The sequence below is a fragment of the Podarcis tiliguerta genome, assembly GCF_965153285.1.
Source record: "Podarcis tiliguerta genome assembly, chromosome: 8".
Lineage (NCBI taxonomy): Eukaryota > Metazoa > Chordata > Lepidosauria > Squamata > Lacertidae > Podarcis > Podarcis tiliguerta.
The window spans coordinates 72,870,617-72,876,916 of NC_139541.1; positions in this window are offsets into that span (position 1 = coordinate 72,870,617).

Consider the following 6,300-nt stretch of genomic DNA (forward strand, 5'->3'; position numbering starts at 1 on the left):
TAAAGCCATTTGCACATAACAAAATAGGTATTTTACCAAAGTAATTGTTGAACTGAAATACAGTTTTGGAAATGTGCATCCAGTTTTTTTCCTTTTTGGGGGGGCAAGAGAGTGGGGCCCTAAGCTATAGCTTGTTTAGCTTATATGTAAATCTGGCACTGCATAAGATTAAAACCGGGGTTTTTTATTTAAAAAATCAAAGTACAGAAATAAGGTGGGTCCTTTGTGGGGAAGGAGTTCCACAGTTTAGGGGCTGCTACAAAGAATGTCCTCTCCCTGACCACCACTCCCTCAAATTTCTGAGGGTAGTGGGACACCCAAAAGGACACCATCTGCCAGTCTTAGTACTCAAGGGGGTCTGTCAGGGAAGAGGCAGCTGGGGGCCTGAGCCATTTGAGGGTTTAAACATTAACATGAGCACCTTGAACTAGCTCCAGAACAGTGTGGAAACCAGGGTGGGGCTTTGCAACAGTTGTGACCTCTGATAACTATTGGATGATAAGAAGAAAATGTTATTGAAAATATATAAATTACTATTGAAATGGCACACTAAGAATGAGGAGGTTAAAGGGGTGATGATACAATGGGCTAAAGATTTTGGATATAATGTTCAGTGAGAATCTTGGGAAAGGTTGTGGAAGGAAGGCATTAATTTTACTGCATGCAGTGCACTTAAAGAAAATGTTACGAAAATGATGTATAGGTGTATAGAAGCTAAACTTGCTAAACACCAGCCAAACTCTTGAGAGTCCCATGGACTGCAAGAAGATCAAACCTATCTATTCTGAAGGAAATCAGCCCTGAGTGCTCACTGGAAGGACAGATCCTGAAGCTGAGGCTCCAATACTTTGGCCACCTCATGAGAAGAGAAGGCTCCCTGGAAAAGACCCTGATGTTGGGAAAGATTGAGGGCACAAGGAGAAGGGGACGACAGAGGACGAGATGGTTGGACAGTGTTCTTGAAGCTACGAACATGAGTTTGACCAAACTTCGGGAGGTAGTGAAAGAAAGGAGTACCTAGTGTGCTCTGGTCCATGGGGTCATGAAGAGTCGGACATGACTAAACAACTAAACAACAACAAGGCTTGCTAAAATGTACAAGACAAGAACCAATGAGTGTTGAAAATGTAAAGAAAGGGAAGGTAACTTTTACCACATGTGGTGGACTTGCAAAGAGGGAAAGGCTTTCTGGGAAATGGTATATAATGAGTTGAAGAAAGTGTTTAAAAATACTTTTGTTAAAAAAACAGAAGCCTTCCTATTGGGTATAGTGGGTGAAGAGATACCAAGGGAAGATAGAAGACTGTTTATTTATGCAACAATTGCGGCAAGAATTCTTTTAACCCAAAAATGGAAACAACAAGAAGTACTAATGAAAGAAAAGTGGCAGATGAAGACGATGGACTTTGCAGAACTGGCAAAGCTGGCAGGAAAAATCCAAAACCAGCACAATCAAGTATTCAAAAAAGACTGGAATAAATTCATATAATATCTGAAAGATTATTGCAAGCAATTAACATCACTAGTAGGGTTGTCTGAGGCGGGAGGGAAGGAAGTCGAGAGGCTCTAAGAGCCAAGGTGGTATAGTGGATAAAGATGATGTGAATGTATAATATTAAATGAAAAATAAATAAAAATATTATATATATATATATATATATATATATATATATATATATATATATATGTTGTGACATCTGATAAAATCAACAACTCAATAGCACTGACAGAGTTAACTTAGAATGAAAATCTTTGTCTCTGTCCAGACCCAAATGCACTTCCTGATTTAATTGTAACTGCAGTTTCGTGGTGAATCTGCCCTTTGAAAGCCCTTTATTCAAGAGGCCCACCTTTAGGTCTTTGGCGGTGCCCTGGTAGATTGGAATGTTTGGAGTTGTACCCTAGTGGTACAGAGCCTCTGCTTTGCATGCGGAAGGTCTCAGGTTCAATCTTCAATGGCATCTCCAGGTAGAGCTGAGAGAAAACATACTCTGAAACCCTGGAGAACCTGGGGCTGATGGAAGTTAAAGTCCAAGAACACCAAGAGGACTACAGTGGGTTTTTTTTTCTCAGTCCAGGCACAGGCAACGCTAAGCTAGATGAGCCAATGGATGGGGCTAATGTGCACATGGGTTGTATGGAAACACGTGTATATTGATAGGAGGAAGCTCTTTTAATCCGTCTGCAGGTATATTGCTAATGCTTTCATAACCCGCAGCAATGTTTCTACAGTACTACCTCGATGAGCAAGGAAATAGGGTCTAAACTTCAATAACTATTATTTTTTAAAAAGAGAAACACTGCTGTACTGCTTAATGGATACAGTATTCCCACGCTGGGTGATAACTTATTTGCATCCATTGATTCGGTTGCAAAGTGACTAGTGTGTTTGTCCTATGCAGAATTGCATAGCATTTATGACACTGGAAGATTACAGCATTTATTACACTGGAAGAAGAACAACGCCAGGTGAATGAACCCCTGATGTCACGGCTGACATTATTAGGTCCTATAATAAAGTTGCCAGAGGAAGGTGTGGGGGCAGAGTAGGGCATTTGGGTTTATTTGCTGGGGATGTTTCCTCTGTCTGTGTGTCTGTTACGCATCCTTTTGCTTCTGAGAAGTTGTTGTTTCAGGTTAGGAGGTGATCTAGGAACTACAAGGCCTGTGAAAGGGGAGGATATTATCGGTTGCAGATTCTGGATGCTAGTGTCATAGGCTGGGCTGGACAGCTCCTGTCGAATTGCACAGAATGTCAGAACAGCCTACTGTAGCAACTCATCCAGCACCCTCAGAGACGCCACCTACTGTAGATGTCTGTGGGAAACCCTCGAGAAGGGCCACAGCACAACCCGCCCCCCCCCGTGGTTTCCAGCAACCGATATCCAGAGCATTACTGCCCCTGACTTTGAAGGCAGAGCATAGCCATTGTGGCTAGTAGTCACTGACAGCCTTATCCTTCATGAATTTGTCTAATAATAATAATAATAATAAATTTTATTTATATCCCGCCCTCCCCAGCCGAAGCCGGGCTCAGGGCGGCTAACAACAATAAAACAGTACAAAAGTACAGCACAAACAACACTCTAAAATCATTCATTATAAAATTAATTAATTCAAGCCACTGGCAACCATTGGGCCAGAGCTCCGCGAAGATTGCCGATGGAGGGAGTCAGGCTGTGCCCTGGCCAAAGGCCTGGTGGAACAGTTCTGTCTTGCAGGCCCTGCGGAAAGATGTCAAGTCCCGCAGGGCCCTGGTCTCTTGTGACAGAGTGTTCCACCAGATCGGAGCCACGGCTGAAAAAGCCCTGGCTCTAGTTGAGGCCAGCCTAACTTCTCTGTGGCCTGGGACCTTCAAGATGTTTTTATTTGAAGACCGTAAGTTTCTCTGTGGGGCATACCAGGAGAGGCGGTCCCGTAGGTACGAGGGTCCTAGGCCGTAGGGTCCTAGGGCTCTTTTAAAGCCATGCACCCAATAATTCTTCCTTAAGCTGATTCTTTCAAGTTGGAAAAAGAGAGAGTTATCTCTAAAGATTGTTGCAGTCGACATCCATCTGTCTCGGGAGACAACTGAAGAGTGAGACTTCGGGAGTGAAGTAAACCGTTGGGAGAGTTTACAGTGTTTGCCGTGGCTGCAGAGAGCAATACGGGAGAGACATGTTTTGCTGCAGCTGGGGAAGATGTAAGCATCTGGTTGTGGTGATGCAGATGTATAATGGTGTTTCTTCTTTCGGTGCTCCTCCCAGCGGCCGTTCCTCCTTTGGTTAAGCCAAGCCCAATTCCGACTCCTCCAGATTAAAAATAAATAAATTCAAGTGTTGTGATTTATGTTGTTCTAGGGTTGGGCAGATGCTCTCTGGGAGTCCCTTCCAATCTTATAGTTTTACAGCTATAAGAGTTGAGTCTGCAGAAGAGAATGGGTTGGGCTGTTGTTGTTGTTTTAAATGGTCAAGCCAGTGTCTTTTTTTAAAAGCAGATAGTCTGGCACATAGGTAGCCCGGCACATTCCCTTTTGTTTGAGAGGATCCCTGTGCTTATCCTGTCTACATGGTAGCTCTAATCTGAATGGTCACTAACTGCATTTCTGGCATTTCATTTCATAGAATCATAGAGTCTTAAGAGTTGGAAGGGACACCAAGGGTCATCTAGTCCCACCCCACTGGAATGCAGGAATCTCAGCTAGAGCATCCATGACAGATGGCCACCCAAACTCTGCTTAAAAATCTCCAAGGAAGGAGAGCCCACCACCTCCCAAAGGAGTCCGTTCCACTGCTGAACAGCTCTTAGTGTCAGGAAGTTTTTCTGAATGTTTAGTCGGAATCTCCTTTCTTGTAATTTGAAGCCATTGGTTCGTGTCCCACCCTCCGGAGCAGGAGAAAACAAGCTTGCTCCATCTTCCATGTGACAGCCATTAAGATATTTGAAGATGATTATCATATCTCCTCTTTTCTAGGCTAAACATACACAGCTCCTTCAAGCGCTTCTCATAAGGCTTAGTTTCCAGACCCTTGATCATCTTGGTTGGCTTCCTCTGCACACGTTCCAGCTTGTCAACATCCAACTTAAACTGTGGTGCCCAGAATTGAACACAGTGTTCCAAGTGTGGTCTGACTAAGGCAGAATAGAGTGGTACTATTACTTCCCTTGATCTGGGCACTATACTTCTGTTGACATGGTGAGCATTGTGCTGTAAGGCTATACATGCAATACAGGGTTAAGAACTTAATTCGTTCTGGAGGTCCGTTCTTAACCTGAAACTGTTCTTAACCTGAAGCACCACTTTAGCTAATGGGGCCTCCTGCTGCTGCCATGCTGCCGCAGCGTGATTTCTGTTCTCATCCTGAAGCAAAATTCTTAACCTGAGGTACTATTTCTGGGTTAGTGGAGTCTGTAACCTGAAGCGTCTGTTACCTGAGGTACCACTGTATACTTTAACTAGACAATAGCTAGTGCAATGGGTCAGCACACCTGGCTGTTAACCAGAAGGTTGATTATTTGTGCCCACCTAGGGATGGCTGTGGGCATAGCAAGGGGTTGGGCTGGATGGCCCTCAAGGTCCCTTCCAACTCTATGATTCCATGACTCTGTTTAACAGTGAGACTAGATGTGCAAAGGCTCACCTGGGAGTAAGCCCCACTGATTCAGCGGGACACCTCTGAGCAGAAACAGTTAGGTTTCCAGCAGATGGGGGCTTTGCCCCATCCCCATACATCCCCTGAAGCACTGAAGCCCCTCCCCATTCCTGTGATTGTAATCTGTTTCAACTGCTTTAATTTCGATTTTCACATTGTTGTCATCCACCCTGCTGGCGAAGGGTGAGTAATAAATATGATAATGATGATGATGAGGAGGCACACCTGCCTTACAAAATGAAAGCATGCTGACCTTGTGTAAACACCTGCCGTTGGAGGAAAAATCCAACACAGATCAGAATGTGTTGCTTTTAAATGTGGATCGTGAAAGCAACCAAACAGGAGAAAGACCTTTCTTCAACAAATGCGCAACTTTGCATACCGATTTGTAGAAAAAATCCTTGCTCCCCACCCTCCACCCCACAAATCAAGACTGAACTCAATGTATTTCCAATGTATTTTCTCTATCTTGTTTAATGCAAGAAATTGCAGGTGACAAGAGACGTAAGAAGTGTTGGAAATGTAAAGAAAAGGATGGTACATTTTATCATATGTGGTGGGAATGTAAGAAAGTGAAAAGCTTCTGGGAGTCGATATATAATGAACTGAAAAAAAATGTTGAAATATACATTTGCTAAGAAACCAGAGGCCTTTCTCTTAGGAATCATTGGAAATGAAATAAATAGAAAGGATCATAAACTTTTCCAATATGCAGTAACAGCGGTAAGAATATTACTGGCCCAGAAATGGAAACAAGAACAAATACCAGCATTGGAGGAGTGGAGAATGAAGCTGATGGACTATGCAGAACTTGATAAACTGACCGGGAAGATCAGATATCTGCGAGATCAAAAGTTCATTGAGGACTGGGGAAAGTTAGTTGAGTATTGGGAATGTATAAGTGATAACGAAATAACGTTAGTGGCATTTAAAGAAGCTCTGTAATAAAATAAGAAATATTGTAAAAAAGGAAAATAGAAGTGGGGGGTAGGCGTAAAGGCAATAGCAAAACTTGGAAATGTGTAATTAAAGAAGATATAATTTGGATGATTGGCAGAGTGGCTGAAGGAAGTCCAAAAATGGAAAAAATTTATAGAAATTGTAATGTGGTGTGATTTGTATTTTCTTTTGATGGAAAATTAATAAAATATAATTATAAAAAGACAAG